This window comes from Microtus oregoni, unplaced genomic scaffold, assembly GCF_018167655.1.
Source record: "Microtus oregoni isolate MIOR12 unplaced genomic scaffold, Mior012 000229F_ref0000137, whole genome shotgun sequence".
NCBI classification, from domain to species: domain Eukaryota; kingdom Metazoa; phylum Chordata; class Mammalia; order Rodentia; family Cricetidae; genus Microtus; species Microtus oregoni.
The window spans coordinates 60,624-70,289 of NW_024544896.1; the positions used below are offsets into that span (position 1 = coordinate 60,624).

Sequence of the window (9,666 nt, forward strand, 5' to 3'; positions counted from 1 at the left end):
AGATGAAGTGAAGACAAGGACTGTGCTTAGTCTGTTATCTTTTAGTTTTTCTGTATTTAGCTATTTTTCTGTAGTTTCTTTGTTCCCATAATTAAATTGTTGGATGTTTATTATTGAGTGTCAGCAATGAAAGGGAAAGAGACCTCACTCTTGTGGAGTTCAAAATCAGATGGTGTCAGCTCACAGAAAGAACCTCATAGAAAGCTGAAATTGGCAGGTAGAAATGAGGCAGTATGTGGTTGATTTAGCTGGAAAGGGATTCCAACAAAGTAACACTTGAACTGAGACTGAGGGAGTAAGGTATAAGAATTGAAGTGGAATTTGAACCAAGGACTGAGGGAAAGCAACCTTTGGGGTAAGAGTTACCAGTGGAGAAAGATACAGACTTCTTCCCCACAAAAGTCAACTAGTTTTCTGTTGCCTTTGTCACTTTCTTCCTATTGCTTTGTTTGTATCTCATCTTGTGCTTTTGGTTTTGTTCTGTCTGCTAAACTTGTCCTGAGGCTCATGGTGATCCTCCTACATTTGCTGCCCAAGTGCTAAGATTGCAATTAGAACATTTTTCTTTCCTTAAAATAGCCTCTCTGGGGACTCACAAGTTGTGCACGCCTTTAATCCCAGCACTTGGAGACAGAGGCAGGTGGAACACTGAATTTGAGGCCAGCCTGAAGAGAATGAGTTTCAGGACAGCCAGGGCCATTACACAGAGAAACCCTGTCCTGAAAGATAGAATTTTTAAAAAAGGAATCTCCTAGCAGTATGATTAAAATTGTGTTGCCAACAAGCCTGCTTTTCCTGTTGGCTCCCTCATTTCCCCCAACCATTGCTTCCCTGTTTCATAAGTCAGACATCAAATGATGCCCCCTTGAGAATTCACCATGGCAGTCATATACAGTGTATGTAACAGTTGAACAGCACAAGATGTCTAGTCAACTGAGCACATCCTTTGCAAAGGCCCCTGCAATGCAGAAAAGACCAAAAAAGATACCAAAAGAGGACGATTGTAAATCAAACGAGAAAGCACGAGGTGCTGAGACTCCAAAACCCACTCCTAGGAAGGTACCAGTTCCTCCTCTACCAGATCATCTGCCCCCAGTGAACCTGATTCACCGAGATGTTTTTGCAGGCATGGTACAAGAAGGTGAAGCTGAGAAGCAAAGGCCAGCTGATTTAGAGAACATTCCTGACACACCAAAAGAGGCCAGGGTGAAGACATGTTGGAAAAGAGTAAAGACAGAGATGGAAGAGGAACAAGAGCCTTGTCTTCAGGTGATATAGGTCCTCTTGAAGTGGTCCCTGTACCTGAGGAGCAGATGCCTGCCCTTACTGAACCTCCTGTCCTCTGTGGAGAAGTCAGCAAGACCGTTGTGACGACAACTGCCTCTGAGGCAGTGTTGGCGTCTTGGGCCAGAATTGCAGCCAATGCTAGGAAGAACGAGGTCCTGCAGTCCATTACTACACCCGAGACCTATGGGGAACTGTGGTGTGTGGTCCATGGGAGAAGCCTTCCTGCAGACTCAAGTGGCTGGGTTCAGCTGCAGTTCCACACTGGACAAGCCTGGGTACCTGAGAAGGGGAAAGTGATTGCCCTCTTCCTGCTGCCAGCCTGCATCTTTCTACCCCACACCTGGAGGACAACGTGTGTTCACAGGAACAGGGTCCTAAATAAGAGCCTCCAAGGATAAAGGGAATCTCAGGTGTGGGTAGCTGCTGTCATTACCTACTCCTGTGGAATGAGGTACGGAACTGCAGCCAAGACTGAGACTGATGGAAATTCACATCTATGCCCTTGAAGGTGCCCGCATCAGCCAGGAGCTATGAGACCTTGTTTGTTGGTTGTTGCTGTAGTACCAGCAGCTTGTAAAAAAAAGTCAGTGAAGCTACCAAAACACAACAGGTCCACCTCTTTGTTGTGAGGACTGCATACTCTTAAGTGACTATGCCTTTTACTATTGTATGAAAATAAGGTTTTGCTGGGGTGGGAATTGGCATCTCCAGATATAGTACTTGCTTGTACCACCACTGCCACAATGGGGTCATAGGCAGTTCTGTGGTCCCCTGTAAAGATTTAGCTTATGACTGTAGCCTCTGCATGCCCCCTTTCCTGGGTTATATTATGTTGTTAGTGTGTAGTGCTTAGGTTTGTTTTTTGTTGTTGCCATATTAAACCAAATCTGTTTTTTTGCTTTTGAAAAAAACCCGTAGATTGACAACCTGATTCTAACATTTATGAGATTCCAAACGACCAAGAAGAGCCAAATTGTTCCTGAAAGAGAACAAGGTAAGAGGACTTGTGTTCTCAGTGTTAAGGCAGGTTATAAAGCTCCATAACCCAAATAAAATGTGGGATTGGTACCCAGGAAATAATGAGGTCGGTGCAAGGAGGATTAAATATGCCTCTTGACTCAATAGGCGAGCAGGCGGCACTAAAACCCACGGAGAGTGTAAGAAGAGCCAACACGCACACCGTGTGTGTGTCCCTCCTCCCAAATCATTTCAGAAACTATGAAAGGAAGCATTATTCAACTAGGAGGCCTGGGCACCTGCTACAAGGGGAGAGAAATTGAACCCCTTATCTACGAAAAATAAATCAACTTTCTATCAACCATATAGGGCCTGATAGTAGTGGCGCACACCTTTAATCCCAGCACTGGGGGGCAGAGGCAGGCGGATCTCTGTGAGTTCGAGGCCAGCCTGGTCTACTGAGCGAGTTCCAGGACAGCCAGGACTCTTACATAGAGAAACTCTGTCTCGAAAACCAAAAAGAGCCCATACCGAGACTTAAAAGGTCAGTCAAGAGAATAGCATCTTGATGGCTTATTAGATGAGATATAGGAAGACGACTATATTGCTGAGAAAACTAACTGCAGAATTAGAATAAGAAGGCCTGCTGGCCTTTGCAATTCATGAGTGACTGGAGGCCTCATCAAGAATACATAAACAACAAATTGCAAATAGACAATTGTGGGAGACGTACTGTTCCCTGGATCAGTTCACCCACCCTGTTGCGCTTGGCTTCTCCTGCTGTTCTGATCTGTCAAATACTACCTCTGCAAGGAGTTATTGCTCCATTGTTTCTGTGTTCTGAACATTCTGACTTTGCTGCATTCTGCCTGACCATTAGACCATGGTTAGGTGGCTTAGGAAGTTGTTTAGTTACCCATATACACACGAAGAACTTGTTACCTAGTAAGTTGCCTAGTTACCCATATATACAAGGAGAAGTTCTTCGTTTCCTTACCCTGTATTTACCTGCATTATTCCCTCGAATAAACAGGACTTGATCAGAATACTGTCGTGTCTACATCTCTTGTGACTCTTGTCCCATCCCATTCCCACTTGCCCTCTAGAGTCTCCGTTGACTTACCCGCAGGCGGGGCAGAAAATTGTTATGATTTGGATCTTAAATGTCCTCCCTGTTGAAGGCTTGGTTGTCTGTGGTGGTGGGGAAATGGTAGACCTTTTGGGACTTATGGTCTTGTGGATGACCTGAGGGACATGCTCTTGACCCCTTGGGACCCCCTGCTCCTTCCTTTCTGCTTCCCAGTCACCAAGAAGTGGACCAGTTTGCTCTGTCACAGACTCATCATCCCAATGCCACAAACCAAAGCATCTGAACCCTCTGGAACTGTGCGGGACCATGGGTGGCATGGAAACTTCAGGAGCTGTGCCATCAAAGCCTCTTCCCTTATGTTCCTATTTCAGGTATTTTTGTCTGTTACAGAAACCTAATGCAACAACCATATAGAGATGGGCAAAGGACACAGCCGCATTAAAAATTAGGGACCTGAAAGAAAACCATCAAAAGATCCTCTACAAGCTGCCAGCGTGTTTGTTGGTCATAAGGAATGCCCACTTGTAGGTATATAAACACTAGAGGAATTGGTTTCTGGAAAGAACCTAGGTATCTACCAGGAAGGATACTGGACAGATTGTGGTGCATTCATTCATGAACTTGTGCACAGCAGTGAGATGAACAAGATGCAGGCACTTGGGTGACCTGGCTATGGATGTTGTGACGCAGACAAAATATGATAAAAAAAAAACATATACAGGCAACATAATCCCATTCATTCAAAGTTCAAAAGCAGGCAACCCCAAGCTATGCTGTGTAGAGGTCTGTGTGCAGGGGGGAAAGCAAGAAAGCTAGGGGGAGCTAGGAAAGGGTACTCCACATGGATGTCAGATCTCAGCCCCTCTAGCTGCCCCTCAGGAATCAGACTCCTCCTGGGCAGCTGATAGGCCTCTGCTGTGAACATTGTTAGCGTCACACTCAGGCCTGGGGAGGCGAGGAGTGGGGAGAAACAAGCCCAGCTGCTTCCCCAGCTCCAAGAGTAACTTTTTTGTGGGACTCCCAAGCACCTCATTCCTTGGCGTGTAGGTTAAGCCAGACTAAATCACATGGTGTGGAACCTACTGCAGGTCCCTCCAAACCTGTGAAAATAGGGAGATGTTCTTTGTTCACAGGATTTCTCAGAATACTCCCCCTTTCCTTCGGGTCCCTGTCATGCACACAGCAGCTAATCCTCTCAGCTCTCTGAGCCATCTTGCCTCATGAGAATCTGCTCCAAGCATTGTCTTTCCTGATACTCTCCATCCCACCTCAGGGCCATAACACACCCCAGTCAGCCACAGGCTTTTTCTCCTAAGCTCACTGGAAAGGGCAAGTCTGTGTTAGCTTCATTCTCTATGTACCAACTGAATAGGATACCTGTCGTAAGAGGCCAGTGGACCACTGATGAGGGGGTGTGTGATGGAACTGGCCACCTAAACAATCATATGGTGGTGTTACCTATTCCCATATGTGTGTGTGTGTGTGTGTGTGTGTGTATGTGTGGTGTGTCTGTGACAGGGTCTCACTATGTATGTAGCCCTGGCTGTCCTCAAGCTCAGAGATCTCTCTTACTCCCTAGTGCTGAGAATAAATGTGCGTGCCAAGCCCAGCCTATATGCTATTTTTTTCCCTTCACTGTTCTTATGAATACCTGTTCTGTATTTGTTGAACTGTATTTTTTATATGCCATATTTCATGACATAGGTGCCAAGGTAAAGGTAGTTCCTTGGCTATTGTACCATGCAGAAGGACTGCCCAGCACTTTCACAGCCCTAGGACTTTCTGGTTTCTGGCCCATCTCCCTGTGCCATCCTCAGGCTCCCTGAGCTTCCACTACCGCAGTTCCTGAGGGACTGGGAGGGACTACTGTCTTCATCTTTGTCTCTAAGGTGCTGTTATCCCTGAAGACACCCCCCCCACACACACACACGCACAGCCAAAGTCCCTGCCGTGACTAGTGTTGACTGCCAGTTTGGCAGGCTCTGGAATAATGTAGGAGGTGAGCATCTAGGAACATCTTCGAGGAATTGTTTTGATGTGTTAGCCTGTGGGCAAGCCTATGAAGGACTCTTTTGATTAGGTTGAGGCAGGAAGAGCCATCCTAATAGTGAAATTAGGTCCTGGACAGTAGAGAAGCAAGCCAGTACAGACATTCATCATTCTTTGCTTCCTGACTGTGGATACAATTTGACCAAGCTGCCTGAAGCACCTGCTGGCAGGACTCCCCCCCCCCCCCCCCCATGATAGACTGTGAACCAAAAGAAATCCTCTCTTCCTTGAGTTTTGGTTTTGTTGTTAGGATACTTTATTACAGCAATAACAAAGAGTCCCTTTCTGTACCCCTCCCTGAACTACCCAGTCCGACCCTGCTGGGCACAGGCCATTGTCTGTCTTTTCCTCTCTAGGTATAACGTTGCTGTCTTGGAGTAGAATTTACCTTGACTCTGCTATCCGTGTCAACAAATTGAGCAGACTACCGCCAGAGCCATTACCATTATTACGATAATGGTAATGGAGCTACCCAGAACTCCCTAGGAGGAGGAAGGAGGGGAGGGTCATAGAACCCTTACCCGGGATTGCAACAATTCTTGCTCCTGCTCTGCCCTAGATTAAGTGACAGTGGGCCACGCTAGAGTACCTACAAATTGGGTTAACCTTAAGGGGGACACAGCTCCCATAAATTCTTCATCCATCATGGGGCGGAATTCTGAAGGAACGTCGTAGCTGTTTGGGGGTCACTCACCACCCTGTAAATTACCTTTCACCTCTGTTCTCATTCACCGAGTTGCACTTCGGTGAATCATGACTTTAGTCTGTCACTGGTGCCGTCTGAGGCGAACAGTCACTTGTTTACATCTGCCTTGGAAAAGGGAAGCCAACAGCCTGCTTTGTGGTACCTGCATTCTGGCATGTGCCGTTAGAACTGTGGATGAGGCCCAAGACTGTAACTGGACAAAAGGGATATTTTAAGCCCCTTCAAACCTAACATCTTGTTCACTGACTCTAAGTCCAGCAGAGAAATCCTTGGGGAAAACTTAGGGTTTTGGGGGTGCTTGTGTATGCAAAATGGGCTTCATGGGAGCCCAATAGGCTCTGTGCTTGCCAGTTTCCCACAGTACTTCTGGGGTTGTGTGCTGGTTGGCTTTTAACTAGAGCCCTTGTGTGGATGGATGCTCCACCCTCTTCCTACAAGCAGGGTCCTTCGGGAATGTGACATTGGTAGCTTAGAGCTTTGGTAGGTCAGTTGTCAGCAAGCCTGGGCTGCAAGGTCAGGCAAACACAGGAGATTAAGCTCCCCCCCCCCCCCCACAGCAGCACAGTAGAGGCCAACAAAGGTTCAGGGCCCGATGCAGGTGGAGCCCCCTTTCCAGCGAGGTTTGCTGGCCCTGTTCTCAGGCAAGTCTGCTGTCAGGGCAGACTTTCAAGGGCAAAGAGTCTGAAGCACGCTGAGGAGCTTCCCTGCAACATTCCCCAAAGTTCCTGCTGGAACCGGGTCCCTCCAGATTCTTTAGACCTTCTGAATTGGTCCCCTGTTCAGGGACTTGTGAGTTCCCTCAATTTTGACTCGAGCCACGAAAGTCGGGGCTTTGTCCATCAGTGAACCACGTCATTAAAAGAAATCAGGACTCTTCAGAGAATATGCTATTTTCTTGGCTTGAGGTAGGAAAATAACTTAATGCTATCAATGCAGATCCTGAGTTTGCAGAGAGGCCATATGAACAATTTGCTCGTATGGAGCAGCCATCTCTGGTGAATGCTCTCTCACTTGCGAGGCCAAGGAGAAAATGTGCTGCAGCCTTCGTATGGGAAGTGAGGCAGTGAGGGCGGAGGAAGAGCTTTAGAGATGAGGGCTCAGGAGGCAGGCAGGCCAGAGGTGAAGGGGTTAAAAGACTGGACAAGGATGGATGAGCCCAGAGCCCATGTGAGAGACAGGAGGAGAAGCAGAAGCTGACAGAGGTGTGCCAGAACACCCTTGAGCTGGCGACCAGTCGACTTGGCAGCCAGGGACCCAGTGAGAACCGGAAGTCATTCTACAACTGACCTGGAGACTCAAGGACGGAAGGGCATCATTAACCCTTCAGAAGATTTGGGATGTGTTAGAGCAGCAGTAGATTGCTTGAGACCCTAAGGTCATAGCTTTTTTTTTAAATGTATGGGCTATGTCTTGAGGCAGGCCCTGCAAAGAGAACTTGGGAGGACAGCAGACTCATTGAGGAGAGAGGAGCTGACCCTGGACCCTGGATGACCAATGGCTGCTACCTCCTGGAGGAAGACCAGAATCTGAGACCAAGCAGGATTGATTGGTTTTGCCGTCTGTCACCATGGGAGACCCCAAGAGACAAAATCTAGAGGAATATGCCATAAAAGGGCATGCGCTTGGGTTAGCAAGCAAGGAGCAAGTGAGAACAGGGAAAACATTGAGATCACCAGTGATGGTCTGCCCTGTGGGAAAGGGGTTGAGGCTTTCCGGCTTTCTGCCAGGAGCGACCACTAACGCTGAACAGCAGCTGAGTCATTCGCGAGGTGCTGCTCACGCCTAGGCAGTCTGAGGAAGCATAGGGGGAGAGATTTCCTTAGACAGTGAGAACTGTGTTGCACCAACAGCAATCTCAAAAGACCAGGACCATTCCAAGTGGACGACAGCCAGGGTCCAGAGCCGTGCTGAGCCTTCTAGGCTGGAGGAGAATTTCTCTCAGGGTTGAAGAAACCTGACAGGTATGCAGATGGGTGGGGATGGAAATATGAGATTTCAAATATTTTGGTGACAGTTGATCCAGCTATCTCCAGGGCAGCCCCAGGAACACAGCAAGGGTACAGAGCACTTGGAGGAGAAGCTGCTCAGTGAGGTCCCGTCTCTCTTCCTTATCAACTTTCCTCCAGCTCAAAGACCAGAGCATTCCTGCTGAGAGGTCTTGGCACCTCAGAAAAAGGTGTCTGGGGATGGGTTTCCGGAGAAGTCCAGCAGCTAGAGATGGAGGGTTTTCTGTGTGCTGAGTGGGAGGAGTTCCAGGATCATCCTAGGAACTGTTGTAGATTGTCTCTGGAGAGCACCGTGGGCAGAAGGACCCCACACTGCAGGAGTAACCTAATAACCTTTCCACTGGTCAGTGGCCAGTGAGGAAGTGGTCCCCTGCTCTTTAACAGACCCCTGGGCTTCCACCTTAAAACTTTTGCTTCCTATGTGGAGTCTAGGTTTTAAGAAAGGGACATGACAGCGAAGGGTAAGGTATTGGGAAGCAGAAGGTAACCAATTTGTGAGGTAAGAAAGCACAAATATGACAAACAAGTACATTAGACACATGTATGAAAATGTCACAACAAAACCCATTACTTTGTACAATTAATATTTTGCCAATAAAATACTTTCATTTTTCATTTCTTTGGGCTTTAACCTATAAAGGAATGACATTTGTCTTTTTGTTTTTTATTTTTTGGACCTGAATTTCAGCCTGGGAAATTTATGAGAGAGGGAGGACACTTCTATGCTAACTGTTTTTATTGTATTGTGGTAATTATTACAATTTCACGTCTTTGTAGAACTCTGAGCCAAATTATTTAGACTTTGAGATTGGACCTAATTTAGGGGCATCAAACAAGGGGAGATTTGGTTCAATGTGCTCTTACAAATAACATGGGCTTCTAACCTATTCCAAGGCCCAGGTGGGAAGAATCTTAACTGTTTAGGAATCCCTAAGCAGGAGCCTTATGGGGCAGCCTCTGCTCTGTGGGGAAGAGTTGAGACTGCCCAGAAAACTTTTCAATCCCTACACCGACCCAACTCTGCTCAGTGAGTAACACCAATATGAATGACGCTTGAGTTTTCAAGAAGTGGGTAGTGTCAGTTTCGCGCTTCCGGGTCCTTTAGCGCTTCTGGGTCCTGTCTTAACAGACAGCCCACATGGTACCTTCTCCACACTGGGCTGAAGCAGAGCAAGGCGGCCAACTTGTGAAGCCCCCCCCCCCACCCCTGCCATCATCCCCAAGTGCTGCGCTCAGCTGGGGGTTCAGCTCTCCTGATTTCTGGCAGACCTGAACCAGGACTCCCTGATACCCATTTTCTCTTCTGGATACAAACCCTAAACTATCATCAGGAAACCATTTTCAAGTGCCTACTGCCTGCCCATTCTGGAAGAACATGTTCTGATAGTGAAGACCGTGGAAAGCAAGAAGGGGGACGCAAAAGCCAGTACCAGCTGTCACCAGCCCTGCCCAGGTCTCCCCTCATCCAGCTCTTTGTGAGCCTGTGGCCCAAGCAGCTAGTGCGACAGGACGCAGGTTAAGCGTTATTGGTCCCCAGTTTAGAGACCTGAAGTTCTCTGCGGAGTAGGATT

The 9,666-nt window shown here is 47.6% G+C and overlaps 1 pseudogene; it reads left to right on the forward strand.

Moving 5' to 3' along the window:
* Positions 1 to 921: 921 nt before the first annotated feature.
* Positions 922 to 1,685, forward strand: LOC121445613 (annotated as a pseudogene).
* Positions 1,686 to 9,666: the final 7,981 nt, after the last annotated feature.